We start from the raw sequence: 26,095 nt of genomic DNA on the forward strand, positions 1-26,095 counted from the left end.
TGTTAATTTCTTCTCCCCATTTTTTATGGGGTTGCAGGTTTTTTTCTTGTACAATTCTACTAGTGCTTTGTATATCCTGGATCATGCTAAGTGGAATGAGTCAGAAAGAGAGGGACAGACATAGAAGAACTGCACTCATTTGTGGAGTATAAAACAAGAAGGGATCACTAAGAAAATAATGACTGGAGGAATTGGTCGGGATGCAAGATATATGCAGAAGGTAGATAAAGGACCAAACATGATATAACCTCTCAGTGTCTGTATTGCAAACCATAATGCCCAAAAGTAAAGGGAGATTGTGGGGAATATTGTCTGCCATGGAGGCAGGAGGAGGGTGGAAAAGGGGGGTATATACTAGGGATATTGGTGGTGGGGAATGTGCACTGGTGGAGGGATGGGTGTTTGATCATTGTGTGATTGTAACCCAAACATGAAAACTTGTAACTATTTCACAGTGATTCAATAAAAAAAAAGTGTTTCTGCCTGACTGCTTGTCCACCAGTACTTGGAGAAATGCCTGGCCTAGGTCTGTCCTAACCTCGGCACAGGCATTGTGCATCCATCACCTTTTCCTCATCCAAAAGAATTTCAGGAGGAAGTGAAATTGTGATGATTGTTCATACTGAAGCTTTACTTAGAAGGATGTTAGAGGAGCGAGGGAGAAGTGTGGGTTCAAGAGTGACCACCGGCTTCTCCAGGATGCAAATAAGCAAAGAAGCATCGAGCAAGTGAGATACATATTTAAAGAAGAGCATGTGTTTGGTGAATAGTCCCCATATGTCTTTTAGGAGAAGTTTTTATACAATTCTTCCAAGTGTTTTTTTTTCTGGAGTTTTGCATACATAAAAGTTAATCACAGGAAAGTCTTGCACTGTTGATCTTCTCATAACATGTCTCTTGCACTGTTAACGACCTCTCTGTAATCTCATAGATTCTTCTATAGCTTTTTTCCTGGAGATTCCCCCTTCTCAAGGTGAGTCCTTGTTTTTCTGCATCTGAGTGGTGCCTCAGTTTCTCCCCTACGAGAACACAGGATTTCCATATCAAAGGATATGGTCTTCATCCATTTGAACTATGTCATGGCTAGGGAATCTCTTCTTCAGGTATTATTATTAATATTTCCCCAAATTAAATAATACCTGATCCCCTTACCGCCTTGCCTATAATACCCAGGAGTCACTCCTGGTAGTACTCTGGGTCCCCGGGTTTATAGTCCCAGGGATTGAACCCGGGGTGGCCATGGTGGAAAGCAACTTCTGTGTAAGTGTTCAAACTAATCCTTTCCTTTCAGCTTCCAGATTCAAGTCCTTATTATAGAGTCTACACTTAACGGTGCTCAGGAACTGGGGATCTTGCATCTAGAGCTTGGGCCATCATAGCTATACCCACGTACTGAGGGTATGGGCATTTGGTGTGATCAAATGCGGCTTGGATCAAATGCAAGTTTAGGTATGTGTTCTCCCACTTGAGCTATCTTCCCAGCTCACTTACACTTTTAAGTCTGGATCATTCTAAACATTTTATGATATTTAAGCCATTTTTCACATTGTTTTGATTTGCGTCACCCTCATGGCTAGTGATGTGGAGCAGTGGGATTTGTATAAGCATTTTACACTCAACAATGTTCACATTGTACTTCATGTAAGTGTTCTAAATGTGTGCTTCCTCTTCAAATTCCTCATTAATGTGTGTATCTCCTGCTAAACATCAAAGCATAAATCTGCTTATCCTAGGCACTGGTGGTGATTCTCTTCTTTTTTTCCAGTCCTCTTAGTCACAGCACTTACAGATTTTTTGTTCTATGCCTGTAACATCTGTCCCTTTCCACATGTCATTCCATGGGTTAAGGACCTCCTTCTCTTGGTTATATTATTGTGCTTGCTTCTTTTCTGGCTTCTGAGACACTAATCTCATCCTTCTTCAATCTGTTCTCCATATTTTTTCTAATGTAATCTTGACAGAATGCAAATTCAATCGTGTTACTGGCTTTAAGTGTTTTCTTTGGTTTTGCTTTTCATAAAAGGCCATCTTCACCTTCTTTATAGGGTATAGGATAATATACTCATTTATATGCCTTTGGGCACTCCCCTATCTTCTTCTTGGTGCTTTCCAAGCCAAATATCTCTGTCATAATCAGCCTTCCCTATATGATTATAAAAATGTTTGTGGAATCTTTATTTTCTCATAGTTTACAAATAGTCCTAAAGAGTTTATGAAGCTCTTCTGTCCATGCCAACAAACCTTAGCTCTTACTTGTTACTGAGTCCACAGTCCTACTGAATTAGGATAAATTATTCCATTTATTATAGTAACTTGCATATTAAAAACTTTTGAAAAATATGGTTTGAAGAAATATATATGTTTGATAGTACAGTAATATTTGTGTTTTGTGGATATCATTGATAAGTTATAGTATTATTTTATTAATATTGCTGTTTTATTCAGATAGTATTACTGCACTCCACCCACCATTAAAAGTGCCAATATCCTTCCAACACTTTCCCTAGGAAAATCTCACTTTCTAATTTTTACTTTGTTTTAATTGGGAGAGGCCACAATGGTGATGAGAGGACCCAGGCATCACTTTTGATGATACTTGGCCAGCCGGGCCGTTGCTTCACTTCTAGGCCCTGGAGATACTGTGCTACTTGGCCACAGTGATGCCAGCTGTCTTTCGGACCATGCCCTGCAGTGCTTAGGGGCTTTAGGGCTACATCCAATGAATTTTAGGAGGTCCTGTGGTGATGGTTTCATGGGTTGAATTTTTCATTTTATAAATTGAGTCATGAAATTCAGCTGCAAAGCTGTTCATGATCAGTTTTAATTCATGCAATGATCCAACATCCATCTTTCCACCTACCCAAGGACACATTTAAACCCTGCACATTTAGTCAGAGTTTATTGTGGCATAGGGAATGTAAAGTGAAAATGTGTAGCGCTCCATGGAAACAGATTTTCAAGTCATAGTTCAAAGGAGTTGAGAAGGCCAGTGAGATGCATGCTGAAAGTAGACTATAGACCAAACATGATTGCCACTCAATGCCTCTTTTGCAAACCACAGCACCCAAAAGGAGAGACAGAACAAAAGGGAATGCCCTGCCACAGGGAAAGTGTGGGATGGGGGGCATGGGGTTGGGAGGGATACTGGGACCTGTGGTGGTGGAAAATGGGCACTGGTGGAGGGATGGGTATTTGATCATTGTATAATCGAAACCCAAGCACAAAAATTTGTAAGTCTACAACTGTACCTCATGGTGTTTCACTAATAAAAATTAAATAAATAAGTAAATAAATAAAAATAACAAGCAGGAAATAAAAAGAAGGCCAGCTTCAGGTGGCTAAATATCCCAAATGTTCAATGTTAGATGAAGTTGTAAATATATTGTAATCCTATGCAGCATAAAAAAAGATGAAATCATGCTTTTTACTGCAACCTGGGTAGAGCTGGAGGGTATCTTGTTAAGCAAAGTAAGCTTAAAAGGACAGATACCAGATACTTTCACTCATCTGGATATATAAACCAAAAGACAAGGAAATGAAAGGTTATTTAATAATGGCAAACTCTTGACTCCAGATTTCAAAATGTAGAAAGCCAAGTAAGGAGGGGAGTGGGTGAAGACAGTATGATAGACTAAACGTGACATAAGGACATTGTTTGAGGGTCTTGGGCACTTCTGTGGTAGTGAAGGGATGGGGTGGAGGTATGGAATGGGGACCTTGAGACACTAGTGAACAGATGCTGACAATGTTAGTGGATTTGGTATTAGAACACTGTGCATGCAATATTATTGTTAATGGTATTAGAAGACTGTGCGTGCAATATTATTGTTAATGGTATTTTTAATCATGGTGCATCAATTAAAAATTCAAAGAATAAAAGAACCTTTATATTGAGGTAGTGATTGTGAATTACAGAAAAAAATGTTTTTTGGGCATAGGGGTTGGGTTGTAAGTTGAGTACTGCCCATAATACACTCCTAAGGGACTTTCCATCTCTATAAGAACTAATTTTGTTTCTAAGTGAATTCTTTTGAGGTTCAAACTAAGGAATGCTAGACACGATCAGAATAATTTCGTTCTTTTTTTTAAATACTGAAGTGAAAACTTACTTTTGCAAAGATACTTCTGTTACCAGTCAGTTGTATAACATTTGTAAGATTTTTAAAGTATGACTTTCTTGATTAATTTAATTTATTTATTTTGGTTTGGGGGCCACACCCAGCAGTGCTCAGGGGTTACTCCTGGCTCTACACTCCTGAATCACTCCTGGCAGTGCTCAGGGAACTCTGTAGCATTCCAAGGATGGGACCTGGGTCAGCCACAGCAAGACAAAACAGTCTACCTGCTGTACTATTGCTCTGGCCCCCTACGTTCTGAAATCTTAAGATGAGTTCAAATATGCTGATTTTAGACTTCTAAAAGATTTGGTAGACTCCTGCATTTTCTTCCTGTATTCATACCATCTCTGACTTATCACTGCCCCACCCCATCCCCATCCCCATCCCATCCCACTTCACTGCAGGATTTCTGAGTATTACTTTGATGACTTCAGCACTCCTCTGGAGAACCATCAAGCCATCACACTCTTAGCACCTTTCCCAGTATGAGCCTGAGTGGTCCTCTAGCCCAGTATCACTAACTAGGTGGCTGCAGTAGCTGGACTCTTCCAGATTTTATCTGTGTTATCCGTGTTTGTAATTTATAGAAAACAGCACTAGGGGAGCTGTGGTTTTAGTTTGGTCTCTTTACCTGTTCAGATTTTCATGTTCCTTCCCCTGCACTTTTCCCTTTCTCTTTCCTTCCCTGGGCTGTCTGTGGTGGTATCTGGGCACTGTTTTTGGTGATACTCAGCCTGGCTCCAAGAAGTCAACAGGAAGTGCTCTGGCCGGCTGCCACACAGGGATGTGAGAGGCTGTGAGTCCTTGGGACTGAACTCAGAGCCTTGCACTTGCTAGCTGTCTGTTCTGCCTGATTTAGCTATCTTCCTGGCAGCCTCATCACCTAATCAAACATCTTAACCAATTTACTATCTCTCTTGCCCAGAAAATACTCTTTTTGAAGCAACCAGTGGCCTTTATTATTGGCAAAGTTTCAAAGATCTAGGTCAAAACATTTTTTTATGGCATAGATGAACTATTTTAGCAGAATAAACAGTAATTTTAGAAAAGACTTTCATTTTTCTGCCCATTTCAATATTTCTCTGTACATTTGAGGTAGAAATTAAACTACTAAAATATTGAAATAAAGAATAATTTTATCTTTTTGTTTTTTATTTAGTTTTATTTTGGGCCACACCCAGTATTGCTCAGGGCTTGCTTCTGGCTCTATGATCAGGACTCACTCCTTGGTGATCCCTTGGGACCATATGTCATGCCAGGGGTTAAAGTGACTGAGCTGCATGCAAGGCAAACGTGAGGGTGTTGATTGTACTATCTTTTCTGCCCAGAAGATTAGTTTCCTCATTTAGAGATGTGATCCTTTAATATACTCAATATATGTCAACCTAACCCTTTTTCCTTGACAGCTAGGTAAGAGAAAATTGATTGGATTGTGATTCAGAGTTGGAAACAACCAAAGAATATATTTAACTCTTTTATATTAGTTAGACCTCTTTACACTTCTTTTAAAAATTGTTTTAGACAGTATGAAATACTGTGTTGATATATTGGTTATTGGAAAGAAATGCTGTCGGGTATCTTCTTTCAACAATTATGGGCATCTTTGATTAGGGCAATAAGAGTATTCTTCCTGGATGCCTCATGTTGTCAGCCCAAAATAGAGGACATTCTTTCTCATCATTTTATGACCACCACTTTGAACTCACAGCAATATTTTAAACACACTGTAGCCGCTAAGAATGAAGGGGACAGTTTTGTTGTGAACATATTCAGTGAAGGAGAGGTTATCAGTATTTTCGATTGGTTCCAGACCCAAGGAGATCGGAGACAGAGTCTGGGTGTCTTCAGGTTCTGCCTTGCACGTTGTTCTGCAGTTTCTTTTGACCCTTAGTTTCTATGGTGGAACTGGAATGTAAAGGTGGAACTGGAATGTAAAGGATGCATTCATGAAATACTTCAAATCCCCTTCTTTTTCTTTTCTTTTTTTCCCCTGTTTTGGAGGGTGGGAGGATCATACCGTATGTTGTGTAGGATGTTTCTGGCTCTGTGCTCAAAGGTCATTTCTGGCTATGCCAGGCAACATACCAGGGTCAGCAATATGCAAGGCAGATCCTTTGATCCTATATTATCTCTCTAGCGCCCCAAATCCATGCTTCTTAAATGCATTAAAAAGTAAATCATAGAACAATATTAATTATAAATGCATTTATAGTTTAATAAGGTAAAGGTAAGGTAAAGGCCCTCCCGTTGATCGTCGATTTGCTCGAGCGGGCCCAGTAACGTCTCCATTGGAGACTTTGTTGTTACTGTGTCTGGCATATCCAATACTCTCGGTAGCTTGCCGGGCTCTCCGAGAGGGGTGGAGGAATCGAACTCGGGTCGGCCATGTTGGCCACTTGTAAGGCGAACACCCTACCGCTGTGCTATCGCTCCAGCCCTATATAGTTTAATAGTTTAGATTAACCTACACTTAAAATAGTTGTAATTCTAAACACTTGAAGAAATGACTCATTTTGGTAGCATTATGATGTGATATGTATGAAATTGTTAAGCTAATTATGATCCCATTGGGTACATTAGATTGAAAATTCTTCAGTGAGTGGGTTCATGTATACAGTTCTTGGCAGATCATAAAAGTTTGGGGTTGAGAAGAAATCAGTATGAAATGATAAAATCTCATTGTGAGCCACAATTGTTGGTAGCAGTCTAAGAACTGTACGTTTAGAGATTTCAGTCTGAAATTATAGAATTCATATGAATCATTTGTAGTGAATGATTTAATTACTAGCCCATGTCCTAAGACATCGGTTTTTAGTTTATTTTTATAAGTCGTGGAAAGGAAAAAATTGTATTAAATTCATTAATACATCTGCTTTTAGAAAATTCTTCTTGAATTTATATGGAACATAGAGACATAGAGGAATATAAGAGACAGGTGTTTCTATTTTCTAAGGTTTCATCTGAGTTGCCAGGGCATTTGCCTTGCACTCAGCCAACATGACTGACCCAAGTTCCATTCCTCCGCTCCTCTCGGAAAACCCGGCAAGCTACCGAGAGTATCTCGCCCACTCAGCAAAGCCTGGAAAGCTACCCGTGATGTATTGGATATGCCAAAAACAGTAACAACAAGTCTCACAATTTGTTGTGAGATGTTACTGGTGCCCGCTCGAGCAAGTCAATGAGCGACGGGAGGACAGTGAAGTGCTACATCTGAGTTGCCTAATTATTTCAGAGCATTTTAAAGTAAACAAACTTTGGAAAATACTCTTTGAAAAATTGATGAATGATAGACATGCTCTTAGTTTCTCACTAATCTCCCCTGTGGTTTTCCTAATGCCACATATTTTTCTTGGGAGAGTTTTCTTACAGCTGTATTTGTTATATCAGGTTAGGATTTATGAGCTGCTACCATTAAGATCTCCCTCTGGCTTTGTCATCAGAGATAGAGTTGTGTGTGGTTTGTTTTCTTATTGTAAATATCTGAGAGATTTTATAATCAACAAAAGTGTGGGTTTTTGCTTGACCATCTTTATTTTGGATTGACATATTAAGAATAATATATGAATTTTGAGTTTTTTTCCCTGAAATTTATTTCCAGAGTAGCATGCATTGTGGTTTCCTGAAGAAATGTATATTTTCTGGTTTCAGCATTGGAATTGGTATTAACTAGAGCAAGTACTAAGGTTGATTACAAACATAAAGTATAAAAGTAGAAGGAGGGGGCTGGAGAGATAGCACAGCGGGTAGGACATTTGCCTTGCACGCGACAGACCCAGGTTTGATTCCCAACATCCCATATGGTCCCCTGAGCACCGCCAGGAGTAACTCCTGAGTGCATGTATGTTCTTTATGTTTTTAAATGTATACTTTCTAATATATTGGGGATTCTCTATAGATCTTTCTTATAATGATTTGTATTTCATTATGATTAAAAATACCTTTGAGTTTTTAAAAATGATATAAACTTTACAGGAGTTGTATTTTGGCCCAGAATTTGATTTATCTTTGCATGTGTTTTCTTTATACTTGAGAAGAAAGTAAATACCTTCTATAGTTGGGTGAAGCATTCTTGAAGTGTCAGTCAGGTCAAGTTGGTTTTAGAATTTTTCAGTTCTATTATTTCATTACTGATTTTTTGCCTTCCTGTTCTGTTTACAGAGATATGTTAAAACTCTTACACTAATTGTGGTTCTATCTTTTCTCCTTTTTGTTCTGTCAACCTGTGCTGGAGTGATAGCACAGAGGTAGGGCATTTGCCTTGCAAGCCGCCTGCCCAGCCAAGCCAGGTTCTATTCCTCCGCCCCTCTCGAAGAGCCGGGCAAGCTACCAAGAGTATCTCGCCCATGCAGCAAAGCCTGGCAAGCTACCCATGACGTACTCAATATGTCAAACACAGTGACAACAAGTCTCAAAATGGAGATGTTACTGGGCCCGCTTGAACAAATCGATGAACAATGAGAGGACAGTGACAGTGACAGTGTGTTCTGTCAACTATTTCAGAGCTATACTTTTAGATGTAAACTTTAGTGATTCTTTCATTTTCTTGATCACTGTAGTATTGTGAATTGGCAGTTTCTATCTCTGCAGATGGTATTTGGTCAGTTTTTATTTTTTGTTTTTGTTTTCAGGCCACACCTGGTGGTGTGTTTGGCTCAGACGCTCTGTGCTCAGGAGTCACTCCAGGTTGGGCTCAGGGGAACATACTGAAACCAGTGATTATTGAACCTGACTGACTGTATACAAGACAAGCGCCTTATCCACTATACTCTTTCTGGCCACTTGTTTTGTTTCATTTAGATTTTCAGGGTTTGTTTTTAAAACTAGTTTGCCTCGTATTTATATATATGCACTCCATTTTGCTTTCATGCAGTGTTTGAAGTTTGTACCCCCTCAATTTGCTTGCAATTAACATATTACAATTTTAGGTGAATTTTATTATTTTTTCCCATGCAGTATCTTGATCTAAGTTCTCTTTTTTTTTTTGAGTGTTTTTATTTTGCTCCTTGGTATAGATTTTTTTTTTTATCTTTCATCTTTCATTTGTAGATTTTCTTAGTCCTGTGAAGTCATAGTTTTCATCAAGTTTGGGAATTTCCAGTATGTTTTTTCATCTCAGACATTGTGCTTTCATTTCTAAAAGTTTTTTAAGTTATATTTCTGTCTTTACATATCGCTATATCACTGTCATCCTGCTGTCTATTGATTTCCTCGAGCGGGCACCAGTAACGTCTCCTTCGTCCTAGCCCTGAGATTTTAGAAAGTACCACATTCGAGGCTCTTTCAGGGTCAGGGGAATGAGACCCATCATTGTTACTGGGTTTTGACATGTCGAATACGCCCAGGGGAGTTTGCCAGACTCTGCCGTGCGGGCAGGATATTCTTGGCAGCCTGCCGGATTCTCCAAGAGTAAGGGAGCTAGGTTTTATAGTCTCTGGGTCTTGACCATTGATGGAATAACAAGGGCGCTGGGAGCAGTTGGTGGGTGTAACGTCTACCTACTGGAAGATGGGGGATCTGGTTGGAGGAGGCCCAGTCCTGAACCGAGAAGGCTTGGAGATCTCAGCCTCGGGTCCCGCATGCCTGGAACCAGCAGAGGCTCCTGTCCCTGCGGCTGGCTGTCCTCACTGGGGCACCTTGGAGGGGGGCGGGTCGAGTTTCCCTCCCCTCCCTGAGCAGAGCCCTTTCAGCCAAAGACCTCCAAAACCAGCCACAGCCATGCTTAAGACCATTCTCCACATGTTCGGATGAGCCTCATGCATGAAGGAACCAGCAGAAGATCCCAGGCATGTGTGACCCAGGGCTGAGATCTCCAAGCCTGCTCGGATCGGAACTGTGCCTCATCTACCCAGATTCTCCCATGTTCCAGTAGGTAGGCATTACACCCACCATCTGCCCCTGGTGTGGTGTTATCCCACCAACGGCCAAAACTGAGAGAGTATAAAGCCCAGCTCCCAGAAGAGAACAGCACAGAGTCTGCTGCCCCTGCGCCTGGCTGTCCTCACCGGGGGCCCCTTGGAGGGAGGCCCCTCCCCACCCTGAGCAGAGCCCCAGCAGCTGAAAACCTCCAGAACCAGCCACAGTCTTTTCATAAATATTTCAAAATCTGCAATATTAATGTAATAGTTATTTAATGCACTTTTTAAAACTCTTTACTACTTCTGGATCAGATTAACTTTATTTACCATGCTACTTGTTGTGTGACGTTTTCCTGCCCTTTTATGTTATTTTTATTGTTTTATTTGGATGCCAGATGTAGTGAATATTGCGTGCTGGATGTTTTTGTATTTCTGTAAGTCTTCTTGAGCCTTATTGTGATATGCACTAAAATTTATTGAAAACAGAATAATCTTCTTCCAAAGTATTTACTTCAGTACTAGAATTACGTCTTTTCCAATTTTCCTGATAAGAGCACATTTTGTGCTTCCCTTTTACACAGAGTCAGTCTGGTTCTACCTCGTGTCCCTCTTTGCACTGCACTCTCCCAGCAGTCAGATGCACAGTGATAATACTTTCTTTAATTACTTCCTGTTTCTCAAGGACTATTGTTCTCACTTGCCTCATGACCAGTATTTTGTATTGCTTCATATGTTTTAGTAGATATTTTTGAGTGCTTCAGCACTAGTTTCAAGAGACTTTAGTCTTCTACTACATCTTAGCCAGAAATAAATGACTCCCTTTTTCTTTTATGGATGGTAGTATCCTTTTCTTTTCAGCCAAACTCAACCAAATTTCTTCCTTACCTTTTGTCTGATAACTTTTTTTGTCCTTTTATTGTCCTTTATATATTTCACTTTTATTTTGCACTTGATGTTAATAATTCAGAAAGTTGTCATTTGTGCTTACTAAAATACCAGAAACTTCTTGAAGTAGAGGGTATATTGTTAGAATATTTTGAGTTCTAGAACCTCAATACTCTGTTTACTATGGAGTAAGTACTTTTAGTACTTTTAAATTCAGTGTTTGATTTGCTTCCTTATTTGTTGATAGAGCATAATTATTTCTTGATGATACCCGAGTTCGATTCCTCCGCCCCTCTCGGAGAGCCCGGCAAGCTACCGAGAGTATTGGATATGCCAGACACAGTAACAACAAAGTCTCCAATGGAGACGTTACTGGGCCCGCTCGAGCAAATCGACGATCAACGGGAGGGCCTTTACCTTATACCTGCTTAAATATTTCAGAGAACATCGTATATTGCAGGTGAGGGGACTAGCAGGCATAGGTGGTACTTTCTTGGGCTGAGCCTTTATATCCCTGCCAAGTTTTGTTCCACTGTTTTCCTCACATTACATATATGGATGTGGATTTTGTTTTCTCTGCTATTTGGTATGCTGCTTGAAATCAGACTGGTCATTCTTCATCTCTAGATCTGCACCCAGTATCTAGTATAGACTTATTTGTTGTTTGATGTTTGATAATTTGAACTAAGCAGCTAAAGTTTCAGGCATTTTGTATATTTTTAAGTCTTTATCTAGAAATCTCTATCACACAGATTTTTGAGGTGCCAGGGATTAAACTAGAACTTCATAGTACAAAGCAGGTAGCTTTATCACTAGCTATCTCACTAGCTACATCCTTGACTCTATATTGATTCTTTTTTTGTTTTGTTTTGTTTTGTTTTGTTTGTTTTGTTTTGGGGATTGTCACCCCTGAGGATAGTCATATCCAGTATTCAGAAATTACTACTGGCAGTGCTCGGAGGACCGCATGATATGCCAGGGATGTGCCATTTGCAAGGGTCACCCATGTGTAAGGCAGATGCCCTACGCGCTGTACTATCATTCAGACTCCCCTATACAGATTCTTAACTGTTGATATATTACAGAATAAACCAGGGCTGCATTTTTGTAAATGATTGTGTGTTCGATAATGTTATGAAATATTTGACAGAATTAGCTCTTCATTATTTGGAATTGCTAATTCTTATTTTGCCACTAATCAGAATATTTCCTGTTCTGCTGTATACATTTTAGCATTTTACTGTCAGTAAAAGGAAATAGTCTTAAGATGCACAGCTTGTAGGTCCTCGTTTTTATACCCTTGGGAATGAATTAGGGGCTTCTTCTATTTTTGTCTTGACTGTCTTACCTTATATAAACCATCTCCACTGCTTCTCCTTGATTTCTGTTCTACTCCAGTATGATTTAGAACTCTAAAGAATTCTATTCCTTTTAAGTACTAAAAGTACTCAAAAGTACTTAAGAGTACTTTTGTGCTTAAAGGTACTTTAGCACTTTCTTTTAGTACTCTTTTTATATAATACTATATTCCTTTTAAGAAAGGAATAGAGAACATAGAAGTTATATTATAGTTTGTTCCCCCAAAAAGTTACACAAAGAGCTTCTGACAATTAAGGAATAACCTCCATATCAATTTGAGAGTGTTGCTTACTTTGGGAGATTTTGAAATCAATATTTTTCTTTAAATTTCATTTTCTTTTCATTTTATAGAACAAAATGGCTTTATTTCTCTTTTATCCCTAATCTGTTTCTCCCCAGTTAAGCCTATGTGATGTTTTAAATCACCAAGTATTCTTTTATGTCTCCAGGACAGAGGTAAGGACTGGGATAAGATAATAAGGTGAGGGTGTGTGCAGCTGCTCACACTCATACCTCTTGTGTAAAGTATCAGAGATGTGTCTGTGTTTATATTTTTCATTATCATTGGATTCAGCCAATTCTGGACTTATAACTTGTTTCCATCACATGGTTCTAGCTCCCTCTGCAGCCCCAAATGGAAAAGTGCTTTGTTGACTTTTTCTGGTGTTGAGAAAGCTATCATCTGAATAGAACTTCCCAGGGTGTATGCAAATGCAGATTTCAGATTTGGGAGTCCCCCCCTTTTTTTTTTAAAGGAAGGGGACACCCATTTTAAGAGAGCTTCAGGAGGTGAGGAAGTATGGAAAGACAGGAGTAAAAAAATAGAAATGTACAAAAAGATGGCTGGGGATGTGGCTCATGGGAGCCCATCTGCCTGTCATGGGTGATGCACTGGTTTGATTCCCTGACAAGAGTCAGGCTGAATAGTCTTAAGATGCACAGCTTGTATTAGCAACAGCTGTTGCTAATAGGGAAGAGGTGCATTTGCATACCCATTTACTTTACCTTAAACTTCTGTTTAAGACACTGAATGGAAAGTGGGTGGAGGGGGGACATCCTGGTAGAACACTTAGAATAGGTGCTAAGGCATGTGCCTTGCTTGCTGACTGGTCTGATCCCTGGTACATAGTCCCTCAGGCATTGCTGGGTGCATCTTTCAAAGCTACTTAGCGCTTCTTGTGTAGCCTAAGAGTCAAAAGCACCACATAGCCTGTCCAGCATTGCATCCTTAAACTCAGGCACTAAGTTCCCAGAAGATAGCTCAAAGGATTGTGCTTATGCTTTTCATGCGGGAGCCACTGACTCAGATCCCTTGTATCTGTATTGCAGGAGAAAGGGAGGGAGAGATAGAGGGAGGGGGAGAAAATGAGTGGGAGAGGAGGAAAGGAAAGAGGGAGGGGGAAATGGCTCTGCAATTAGGTTTAGTTGCTTGAAAATTCAGAATGCCTCTGACTTGGGCTTGGCATTTTAGCTCTAAATTACTGACTTATTTGTTTATTTATTTTTATTGAATCACCTTGAGAACAGTTACAAAGCTTTCAGGTTTAATGATCAAACACCCATCCCTTCACCAGTGCAAATTTTCCACCACCAAGAACCCCAGTTACTGATTTTTAAGGTAACCATGGAACTTTGGTTCTTTCCTCAAATCCAGGGCTGGAGCGATAGCACAGCGGGTAGGGCGTTCGCCTTACAAGCGGCCAACATGGCCGACCCGAGTTCGATTCCTCCGCCCCTCTCGGAGAGCCCGGCAAGCTACTGAGAGTATTTGATATGCCAAACACAGTAACAACAAAGTCTCCAATGGAGACGTTACTGGGCCCGCTCGAGCAAATCGACGCTCAACGGGAGGGCCTTTACCTTTACCTTACCTCAAATCCAGAACTACTATTGTGTGCAACAGAATGATCCCTGGTTTTCAGAAGCGATCAGCTAAGTTGACTTGCAACGATTCCAGGGTAGTAGAATACAAGAATTTCTAGACATATTTTGCTTCAGTGAAGTAAAACCCTGTAATGTTTGAAAGGGTGGCTTTGGGGTGCTGCTATAATCTGTTAGCTGATCTGGATGCTGTTTATACAAATGTATTCAGTGGGTAAACATTTCACTTGTATGTGTATTTTTTCTTGTATGTTATACATAAATAAAATGTTTATTTAAAATAACTCACTCTAAATGCTTTTAAAGAGAATTCTTAAAGTACTATTTTTATAAGTAGTGGCAGATGTGGGTGCACAGATGCCTGCTCTGTGAAGCAGTTCCCATTTCAAATTAAACCACGCTCAGTCTTGTCTCCTTAAAAGGCTGAGTACATGTATGTGTCTAGATATGTAAGAGCACTTTTATGTACCATCTAGACTCTTCATATAATGCATTCATACTTTTGATTTAGTTTTATATTCACTGTCACTGTCACTGTCCTCCCGTTGTTCATGGATTTGCTCGAGTGGGCTCAGTAACGTCTCCATTGTGACACTTGTTACTGTGTTTGGCATATCGAATACATCACGGGAAGCTTGCTAGGCTTTGCCATGTGGACGAGATACTCTTGGTAGCTTGCTGGGCTCTCCAAGGGGGTGGAGGAATCAAACCTGGGTCAGGCAGGTTGGCTGCATGCAAGGCTAACCACCCTAACCGCTGTGCTCCAGCCCTTAACTCCTTTTCAGGACATGGGATAAATACTTTAATTGGAAGATCACCAAGATTTTTTTGAAATAACATGTAAGTTTTTAGAGCCTTAAAAAGGGAAATATTTTTGGGCAGTTTTATTACCTAATTTGTTTTTTTCTTTGCTGTCTACTTTGAATTGTGTAAATCTCATCTTGTGATAGCACAGGGCTGGAGCGATAGCACAGTGATAGGGCATTTGTCTTGCAAGCGGCCTACCCGGCTTTGATTCCTCCGCCCCTCTCAGAAAACCCGGCAAGCTACTGAGAGTATCATGCCTGCACTATAAAGCCTCGCAAGCTACCCGTGACATATTTGATATGCCAAGCACAGGAACAACAAATCTCACAATGGAGATGTTACTGGGCCCACTCGAGCAAATCTATGAATAACGGGAGGAGAGTGCTACATTTCTCCACTGCATTGTCCTTTATCTTTATCCACCCTCAGAAGAATAAAGCTAGACAGATACTCCTCCTTGAAAACATATTTAGTCATTGTTAAAATTAACATCCATTTGTACTGTCTCTAACTGTAAAGATTTAGTTTAGAATTTTTTTTCTTTTTTGACTTTAAAGTCTGAAAAATAATGGCTATAGAATTTTATTTTCATCCCGAGTGAAGCTTTGTAGCTTTGCTAATTTTAGTGGAAATTAGCAAGTTCAAACTTTACTCTATAGATTTTTTAATACTTTCCATGGCTTCGTGTTGACAGGACTGTAAGCTGCAGAAAAGTACCTGACCAAGTAGTACATTGTCATAGGAGCATCTGACTTAGAGCTCTTGAGAGGAAGTGTTTTCATAGTAATGTGTTTCTGCTCATAGATCTTGAACCCAGGATCTGCATTTCTCTTGAGACCTGACACCCCTTTTTCTGTACTCAAACAGCATTTATTGGTTTGGTATGGTTATAGGAAACCGAAACTAGTTTGAAGTGGAGTTTTTCTGATGAAAGGGCAGTTGAAAGCCCTTGACACTGGACAGAGGATTGTCTAGTGTGTAATCTTGGCTCAAAATACAGCAGACATAATGAAAGTCATTATGAACCACTGATCTCTTACCCCTCCCCTCAGAAGACCCTATTAGACTTGCAAAAATAGCAAACACTGTGTGTATTTGGCATGGTGCCCGCTGTGTACTAGAGGAAAGAAAGCGTACCTTGTTCACACTCCAACCAGATACTGGTGCATCATGTTACCACACGGCTTGGTTCTAAGTGACTCTGTTCTATCTCATCTTGACAGATGCTGTTGTTGCCCCTTTTTAGCAAGACAAATGCAGTCACTTTGCTTGAGTTGGCTTTTCCCCAAATGTGCTTGCCAGTGCCCTGAACCACTGTGCTTGTTTACCTGTGGAAAGGTATCAGCCCACAAGGATATCATTTTCTGTGATCTCTGCACTTCCTTTTGGAATTTTGCCATGTCTAAAGAAGTCGTTACTCTCTTTGGGTAACTAAACATGTGGGTTCTGAACTTCTCCTTTTGCTTTTCAAGCACCCACTAAAGGTTCTACACAGGGTTCCTGTCATTTAGGTGTCCACCCTCATTCTCTGTAGGTAGAAAGATATTCAAACAGCCACATAGCAGAATCTGAATAGAAGCTTTGTGCTACTTTATATAACTCGGGAACAAAGAGGAAGGAGGGGATCCCCGGGGGTGTGTTAGGGAGAGTTCTCTCTTGTGGGCTATGAAAATTAGGTAGAGCTCAAAGCTTGTGACAGTTTTAGTGGATCCAAATTTAAAGAAGTGTCTTGGAATGATTTTGGTGAGCCTAGATTGATTTTGAAGGATATGGGTAGGGGGAGGGAGAGAACTGTTACTGGAGTTTAAAACACATGAACACGTTTCTCTTCAGCTTTTTAAAATAATTTGTTTTGTGGAGCTGGGGATTGAACCCGGACCTCACACATGCAAAAACAGATGCTCTCTGTTGAGTGACATATCTGACTTTCAACTTGCTTTAACTTTTGTGGAGGGGTGACCTACATTGGGGGCCACTCCCAGTGATGATTCTGAACCTTGTGGGACACATATTTCTGTGCTGGGGTCTCGGGATGCAGTGCTGCTTGGACTTTATACTGTACGCTTAGCTTCCCCAAACGCAGGAATTGTGAATTCTTCAAATCTTCTCTGCCCTCCTTAATTCCTTTGTAAAGTTTATACAAGGTCTCTTGGGAGTCTCAGCTGAAAAACATAGATATTTCTTTGTTCTTTTTATCTTCTCTTCCCACTCTCTTAATATCTGGTTGCCAGTTAAGTTCTAACTTTAGGATGCTAAATATCTTCCAGTCCCTGGATAACCATAACTGTTTCTCTTCCTCAAATCAGGAACTCATTTCTCTTTTTAAAAAAAAAATCTAGAAACACTTAGGGAAGCCTGTTGCCAAATTTTGCCTAGCACCCTTCCAATTCTAACTGCTTTTCATAAGCATCCATGAATCTGCAGATTCACTGTATCATTTTATCACTGTCATCCCATTGTTCATCAGTTTGCTCGAGCGGGCGCCAGTAGTGTCTCTATTCGCCCCAGTACTGGGCTTTAAGCAGCCTCTCCTTACTCATCCTTCCCAATGCTGCCGTAATGGAGTCTCTTTCAGGGTCAGGGGAATTAGGCCCATTATTGTTACTTTTTTGGCATATCAAATATGTCACGGGTAGCTTGCCAGGCTCTACTGGGATACTCTCAGTAGCTTGCTGGGTCTCCGAGAGGAAGTACTGCAGACTACCCCATGAAAATTCTTCTTAAAAAAGCAAGCTGAGGGGAGCATGGGGGTGGGAGGGATACTGGGATCCATGGTGATGGAAAATGGGCACTGGTGGAGGGATGGGTATTTGATCATTGTATAATCGAAACCCAAGCAAAAAAATTTCTAAGTCTACAACTGTACCTCATGGTGTTTCACTAATAAAAATTAAAAAAAAAAGCAAGCTGAGAGACCAGGGAGACAGCACAGGGATCCCGGACTCTGGTTCAGTTCATGGCACTACATATGTTCCTAAGCATTGATGGATATAGTCCTTCTGGTCCCCAAGTAACACTAAGTTGTCTTGGTGGTCTCTAACACCACAGGGCCACTATAAAAGCTTAAGTGTATATACACATGCTTGTATTTTGGGCAGAGTTTTATTCTGGGATTCAAGACTGCTTGTCTAGACTTTTTTATCCTTCAGGGGACTATATATTTTCTAGTTTGTTTCTTGTTGGCCTACTTGCCTTCCACATCTATCTGAACAAGGAGGTTTGCAAGTAAATGTAACAGGGTCTGTTGGTGGAAAAGGAACAGAGCACACATATTAAATCTATATACTCAAGCTAGACCAGAGTTGATATCAACTGTTGAAGAAACTTAAAAATTGTTCTAGTGTCCAGTTTACCCCTAGTAGTGCATTGTGCAAATACTGTCCTCCCATTGTTCATTGATTTGCTCGAGTGGGTACCAGCAACATCTCCATTGTGAGAATTGTTGTTACTGTTTTTGGCATATCGAATATGTCACAGGTAGCTTGCCAGGCTCTGCCATGTGGTAGAGTACTCTTGGTAGCTTGCCAAGCTCTCTAGATGGGACGGAGGAATAGAACCCATGTCAGCCACTTGCAAGGCAAATGCTCTACCCACTGTGGTATCACTCCAGCCCCGTGTACACGCACACACACACACACACACACACACACACACACACACACACTAAGATATGAACTTTTCTTTAAAAAGTCTATAGTGTAACATAAAATTATGAAGCTAATTATGATAAAAACTGGCAGTAATTGTATAACTCCTGTGGCACATAAGGGGGTTAAGGGAAAAAGCACCTCACCTAGGAAGTACAGAGAGCATGTGGTCGAAGGGGCCAAGTAGGATATGGTGTGGAAAATAGATCACCAGAGTGGAGAGGTTTATGGACAGAACAGTGTCTTAGATAGGGGGTAGAATAAAATTTTACAGAGTATGGGAGCAGAGGAAAGGACTTCATTTTATAAGTTAATTATTTTTTTATATTTTTGCTTTCTGGGTCACATCCAGTGATGCACAGGGGTTTTTCCTGGCTCTGCACTCAGGAATTACTCCTGGAGGTACTTGGGAGACCATATGGGATGCCAGGGATCAAGCGCGAGACGGCCACATGCAAGGCAATTGCCATCCCTGCTGTACCATTGCCCCAGCCCGAAGGAAAGGTCTTTAAGAAATGGGGATCAGATATAGTTAATTGAGTTGTTAAATGTGATAGATGTTTTAGGTATATTAGGAGGGAGAATTAAAAAGAAGGATGTAGAGAGACTACTATGCTCAGAATGGGAAGGACAGGGAATGATGACTTGGGAAGATGCATGAAAGAAATGACAGGGCTTGGAACCAAAGATCATATTTTAAACAAAAACAGTATAATTGTATACGTATGTAGGATATAAATTCAATTCGTAGATTTAGGTTTCATAGTGATGTACTGTACTTAGCAAATGGACCCTTTAAACAAATATATGAAGATCACATTATTTTCAATACTATATCAGCTTTGTATCTATAAATTCAGGTAATGCCTGCCAATTCCGTGAGACTGATTTGTCGAAGACTCAGTCCGTGAACGATGAATCAGGTAGAAAATTTTAGGAATATATCTGATCTTTTTTTTTTCTTATTTAAGAGTTAGTTAATTTGCTCTACAGAAATAGTTAAAATTTCCCCAGCCAATCCCTGGCACACTGCACACATTACATACATGATTTTCTCTGCCAGTTACCTGTACGTGCACCCCCAAATCCCCCAACACACACATACTCCAACAATTATTACCTCCATATTCCACCTGAGAGTATACTTAAGTAATTGTCCTCACCTAGTTAATTCTGTTGTGTTCAGCACACACCCTCCCATCATTGCCAGTTTCCCCTGTGTTGTTCAACTGCTTGGGCAGGTTCAGCCCACTCATACCTATCAGGTCATAAACTTAACATTGGTTTCTTTCATGAAACACCATCTGTAGGAAGTGAACTTGCTGATCCATAGTTTTCCCTGCTGAAGCTAAAGGACAGTTAAGGAACGCCTTTGAGTAGATGAATATTGGATGCCATTTTATAATTTTAACTCAATTATTTTAACCATGCAAAGCAAATGCCCTACCCACCGTGGGCTGGAGCAATAGCACAGTGGGTAGGGCGTTTGCCTTGCATGCAGCCAACATGGCCGACCCGAGTTCAATTCCTCCGCCCCTCTCGGAGAGCCCGGCAAGCTACCGAGAGTATCTCACCCGTACGGCAGAGCCTGGCAAGCTACCCATGATGCACTCCATATGCCAAACACAGTAACAACAAGTCTCATGATGGAGACATTACTGGGCCCGCTTGAGCAAATTGATGAACAACGGGAGGACTGTGACCGTGACCATGATTATTTTAACCATTTTGCTCAACAGAGAGTAAGATGCTGTACCTTTTCTGGATATAGCCTTCTAATATATATAGGACAGAACATGGGAATTAAATAATGTTATGATGTCATTGCTTTCAGCTTCACAGAGAACTAAACTCTATACCATCCTAACTATGTTGAGTATATACTGAATTAGAATGGAGATTGGTATTTTGTGTTTTCTTTTGAATTTTGATACTTCATATGTGATGAACCAGTGAACTTCAACCACAGGTTCATGGACATATGTCAGTCCTCAGGTACAGGAAGGTTGAAAACCATTGGTCTGCTATCATGGTTATAACTCTTGGTGGACTTGTCTGCAAGTGTTAACATGTTGAAGCATATGTGCTGGTCTGCACATGTTAACATTTCGAAGAACACTGTCAGAACAATGATAATTACTACTATTATTATATCACCAACTAATGATCCTTGATTGCTAGACAGGGCCTTGAGGAAGTGGGCTTTGGTTGGTCAGGAGATGAGCCCTGCAAAAGAAAGTGGATGGCTTTTTTTTGTCATGACCAAAGAATTACAGCTGCCAGGGTCATGGATATCTCTTTCACTCTCTCACTTTGTCTCTCTCCCTCTCTGTCTTTCTCTGTCTCTGTCTCTGCCATACACACACAGACACACACACAAACACACACATACATATATACACACATACACGTCAACCATCCCCCCCAATGAGGTGTCTCACAGAGTAATACTAACAGGGTATGGCAACCATGCACATGAGTAGGTCAAACATAGATGTGACATCTGTACAGAATTCTTAGCTTGATTAAAGTTGGGTAATTATTCACAGGGGTCTCAAGTACAGATTTATATCTCTCTTGTGCTGATGCTATTCACCTTAATACATCTGTCTGTCTCTGCCTAGAGAATCTCCTAAAACTTCATTCTAATTGTTACCATTCCTGAATAGCCTGGTGTTTCTTTGTCCTCCTGTTGTTTGATTTGCCTGAGAGACTCAGTAACGTCTTCATTGTGAGACTTGTTGGTACTGTGTTTGGCATATCAGATACATCACGGGTAGCTTGCCAGGCTTTGCTGTGCACGCGAGATGCTCTTGGTAACTTGCTGGGCTCTCTGAGAGGGGTGGAGGAATTGAACCCAGCTCGGCCAGGCCGGCCACGTGCAAAGCAAACGCCCTACCACAGTCCTATCGCTCTAGCCCACTCCAGTTTCTTTGTAGACAAAGATAAATACTAAGCAGATAGAAAGTTTTATATTGTAGTGTATGTGATATTGGCAGTTTTATTCTTACAGACTTCTTAGGAAAATTCCTTGCCTATAGCAGAGAATTTATTTGATGTTTCACCAAAACTTTTCAAAGTTGAATTTCTGATAGCCATTTTAGTGGTAATGCCTAAGGGTATAACTTACCGGTTGTCTGGTAGGGGTAGTTAAATTTTGTTTTAGAAATATTGAGAAATGAATATATCTACACTTTGTCTCTGAAACAAAAGATAAACAGGTGGGCAAAATTGGATGAATTTGTGTGTGTGTGTGTGTGTGTGTGTGTGTATTTGTGAGAAAGTTAGAGGGTGAGGAAGGGAGGAGGAAGAGATGGGTGGGGGAATCCATGATCTTGGCAACTGTCATTCTCTGGTCATGACAAAAGCCATCCTTTTTTTTTTTTTTTTAGTGTCCATCTCTTGACCAAATGGGGCCCACTTTCACAGTTCCTTCAAGACTCTTCCTAGCTTATGTAAAAAAAAATTACCACTCTTGAACACTCTTGAATAGGCATTTGTTTTATTCTTATTTATTACACTCTTTAAAAAAATTATTTTCTGTCGACCTGGGTTCGATTTCCGGCATCCCATATGGATGGTCCCCTGAGCACTGCCAGGAGTAATTCCTGAGTGCAGAGCCAGGAGTAATTCCTGTGCATTGCTGGGTATAATCCAAAAAGCAAAAAAAAAAAATTAATTTTCTTTATTGACATCATTAGGTTATGTTCGTAGGGTTACTTGTCCTGCGTCTGTGGTGATTTTTTTCTTGTCAAAAAGCCTACTAGTAAATAATGACTATTACATGCTCGAGGGAGACACTGGCACCTGCAAGGCTGCTCGAATACTGGACTCCCGCCAGGAGAAGGTTTTACTTCTTCCCTTGCTGTGGTCCCAGAAGTCGAATAAGCTGAAATTGTGACGAGACGTCTTGGCAGTGCAAGTATAACATATTTCATCTAGTGATTTTTGCATGATTTGTACGAATTTCTTTATGACAGGAGTCACAACAAAACTGTTAACATGACTTGTATCTAAAACTTCCAGTCAGCTGTAGCTGTGAAAATCAGTTCGCATGTGTCAACAATTTAATCTTATAATATTCATGCCAATGAAAAGCTGAAACTAGAATTATTTTTCTGTATTTACTGAATAGAAAGATGTAACTATCAAGTGCACTGATTGAAAAAAATCTCTAGATTCCTGATCTTTAAATTGGGACCATATGTATGTTTTCTTTTCCTAGCCATAGCTATTTGTACATTTACCCACATGTGTGTATACACACAGCATACAGTTACATTGGTGTGTGTTGTGTTACATATGTACGTATGTGTTTACACAGAGCATGCGTGTACCTCTTGCATATACATGAGCTTTGAATATGATCTTAATTGAACTGTGAGGGTGATGGGAAGTTTCTTACGTGATAACAAAATGTTGCAATTGCCAACACTCCACTCTGCTAGTAAGATTTAAGGTAGTCAGTATGTTTGTAGTTCTTAGAACAGTTTCAGGCTCGTTTCCTTGCATGCATCTTACCCAGATTCAATGCTCAGTACCTCATATCGTACATCCCTTGAGTGCAGAGCCAGGATTAAGCCCTAAGCACTGGCAGGAATTGCCCCTCTCCCACCCATCAAAACAAAAAATATCAATGACTAGTGCATGAGTATTAGTAATCATTATGTTTTAGAAAATCTTCATTTGTCAGCCTCAATGAAAGACTATTGGACTTTTTATCACTATGTCTTATACCAGTTTAGTTTCAGAAATGGTCTGTTTCAACTTTACCATGTAATTGGGAGGTAATTTTAGTGAATTTCCTATTATTCTAAAATGTCTGCAATCAGTCGTTATGCCATACAGGACATATCGATATCTATATATAAACCAGAATCACTAACTAACTTAATCCCGTTAATAATGATTCCATTGTACCAAAACATGTTATTCTAAATCATCATTTTTTCCTAGGGACCATCAGGACTTTCAGTGCATGTCTCATAATCATTATCAAAGAAGCAAAAACATCACTGAGTAAACTTTACATATATGTTTTAAATAGAGCAAACTTTACTGCTGTTGTTTTTTGGGGAGATTGGACCTGGCTCTGCTCAGGGACCACTCTAAGGTGCTCAGGTGTATTCAGGATTCAAACCAAGTGTGCAGCTATAATCGTATGCCAGGCAAGTGCCTTAATCTTTGTACTCTCTCTTGCCTCTAAAAAACAACTGTTAAAGGTGACATATTTGCTGAGATTTTTAATGTTTGTGTACTTCACCTAAGTTCATAAGTTGAAATCCTAAATTCCCTAAGGTAATGATGCGGGGAATATTCTTTGGAAGATTCTCAAGTTATTACTGTGTGACCCTCGTGTATGGGACTAATGCATTACAGAGGACACATTTATCTTTTGTAGGAAGCACTAAGAATGAAGCAATAAGTATTAAAATGTTAGCCATACTGGAGTCTTGAGTTTGGATTTTCAGAATAATTTAAAAATTAATTTTGTTTATAGTAACAGAAATAATAAAACAGTAATTAACAAAATACCATGATTAACCAAAATATGGTATTTTGTTATAGCAGCATCAGTGGACTACAACAATATTTAATTAACCAAATGGAAAGAAAACAGTGCAAAGAAATTGAGGTCTGCAAGTTAACATTGGTGCCACACCTTGACACTAGTGTGAGGATCACACACAGTTTCTGTCACTGCCTCTGTCTTTATCTCTGTTTTTAATAGGGACACGTATTTTGAGACACATTTCACTTTGCATTGATGATACTCCTGAGGGAAATGGAAAGGTAAAAATCATCAATCAAAATTAATGTCAGGGTTGGTGAATAAATGGCCATTGTTTTGAATAATTCAATTTTTCTTGGAAATAGATAAGTAGCTCATTCTAAACAAAATTTCAAAAGATTCATAGCTTTCTAATTCTGTAGATTCTTAATTTTTATATTAAAAATAAAGACTCAGATAGTCAAAGTCCACATGAGTGGAAGGATGAGAACTGAAGTCAGACTCCTTGCGGGGTGAAAACAATGCCCGATAACAACTCTTTAACACATAGAACATGTAAACAGAACAAAGGAACTTGAAATGTTGACCTCATACTCTCTGAGAGAATAATTCTATATATAGACAATTGTTAATGAAACACTTTTCTTTTTTTCTTTATTAATGTAGAAACAGTTTTTCACATCTATTTTGGGTTAGGTTTGTTTGAACATGTTCAAAATGGAGCCATGTTCGTAAATAAAGAACGCCAAATGTATCCAGTCCTCTTTTCACATAGCTACTTTTGTGATTTGACCTAGTATATAGAAAATTATAAAAGGTATTGTATTTAGGATATTATGTGCATTTTTTATATATGGGTATAGCATATTTGTGTTTAATTTGGAGACAGAAAGCGAGTTACAAAAAGGGCACTGCAGCTGCCAGGGGTGCGAACCACTTACCAGGATAGTCATCCACTTTATGTTGCTCTTTTTATTAATTAATTAATTAACTGGTGGAAAGCTATCTTTGGTAGTTTTGGAAATTTTGACTTTAAGATTCAGAGGGTTTACTTTGGATGAAATTTTTTGTGTAGATACTTGCTTTTTATTTCAGCTGTGATTGTTCTCTAGTTTTTAGATTACATGATACCCAATTGGAAATAGACAGGTACTGATAATAATGGAAAAGTTTAAGGACAGAAAAGTATCTTACTTTGATGAGTCAATTTGCACCCTCTTTTAACAGCCTGAGTATGCTGAAAAACATTTGCTTGTAATTTTGAAAAATGCCCTGGTCTCTGGGGTCAGAGGATATGGGAGTCTCTGTGTTTCTCTTAGGTTTGTTTTCCTTGTTTGAAATATAAAGTTAGTGATACCAGTTTTATAATTTTTATAGATCAGCTTATTTATATATATTTTACATACCATAAAATCCACTAATTTATAAAATTTAGTTCAATGGTTTTAGTATAATCACAGCTACACAGTCATACCACAATCAATTTTAGAACATTTTATCATCCCGGGAAGACACCCTAAACCCATAACTGTCACATCCATTTCCTCTCTCAATTTCCCACATTTTAGGCTCCACTACTCTAATTTCTATATCTATGAATTCACCTGGAAATTACACATAAGTGGCATCACATACCATATCAATGCTTTGTAACTTTCTTCTTTCACTTAGAATAATATCTTCAAGGTTTATTCTTGATGCGCCATGTAGTTGTTGTTCGTTAGACTTTTTTCATTGTCAAATGATACTTCATTGCGTGGATTTTACCACATTTCATTCATTAGTTTATAGTGTTGTTCTGTACAAAACAATCTAGAGGATAAATGAAATGCTTAATATGTAGAAATGGTATATATTGTTGTTTTGTTTCATGTGATTTCAAAGAACTTTCTGTGAATCAGTTGCCGCTCCCTTTCAAAAATAGCTACCGAAGACCTTAGTGACAGTTCTCAAGTCACTAAAGATTTTGGGTGGAATCCCTCACAACCAGGACTGTTCAAATGTTGCCAGCAGTGTCTGTTGTCATTGTAG

The 26,095-nt window shown here is 39.5% G+C and overlaps 1 protein-coding gene across 5 annotated transcripts in view; it reads left to right on the forward strand.

The window, feature by feature from the left end:
- Nucleotides 1-26,095, forward strand: part of AUTS2 (activator of transcription and developmental regulator AUTS2) — a 1,241,040-nt gene that overhangs the window by 367,635 nt on the left and 847,310 nt on the right. The window lies entirely within an intron of this gene.

The sequence above is a fragment of the Sorex fumeus genome, unplaced genomic scaffold (genome assembly GCF_029834395.1).
Source record: "Sorex fumeus unplaced genomic scaffold, SorFum_2.1 ptg000126l, whole genome shotgun sequence".
NCBI lineage: Eukaryota > Metazoa > Chordata > Mammalia > Eulipotyphla > Soricidae > Sorex > Sorex fumeus.